Raw genomic sequence first — 513 nt, 5'->3', positions numbered from 1 at the left:
GACTCCATTCATGTTTCACAAAAGACTTTCTTTTAGTTCAGATACAGAGTCACGCTGCTGAAAGGTTGTTTTACTTTGTGCTAGAATGGAATCCACTTCCAAATCTTACAACTAAATAATATATATATGGTTTTAATGCCAAAAGTTACTTCAAAGGAATCTGAGTCATTATTAAGTACTCTTTGGTGTGAGGGTGTTTTATGGGCAATCAAGGTGAACGTTAAGTTCATTATACAGAGACGGGTTTATTGTTGTTTTTATTTTTGTGTCCATATTGTGTGTCAATTGTTCCTTTATATGTGCATATATACATATATAGACTTAGACTTAGACAGACTTAGACAGACTGTATTTGTCATTTGGATTTGCATCAAAATGAAATTACGTTACAATGACGCACAGCACAGCAGGAATAGAGGCGAGGCAGTACGTACAGTCGAAAAAATAGATATGCAGATATAAAACTTTTATACAAAAAAAAGTTTTAGTTGATAAGATAAGATAAGAAAACCT

This window comes from Morone saxatilis, unplaced genomic scaffold (genome assembly GCF_004916995.1).
Source record: "Morone saxatilis isolate NCDOM2014 unplaced genomic scaffold, NCSU_SB_2.0 Contig18, whole genome shotgun sequence".
Lineage (NCBI taxonomy): Eukaryota > Metazoa > Chordata > Actinopteri > Moronidae > Morone > Morone saxatilis.
Note: the sequence above shows the minus strand (reverse complement) of the source record.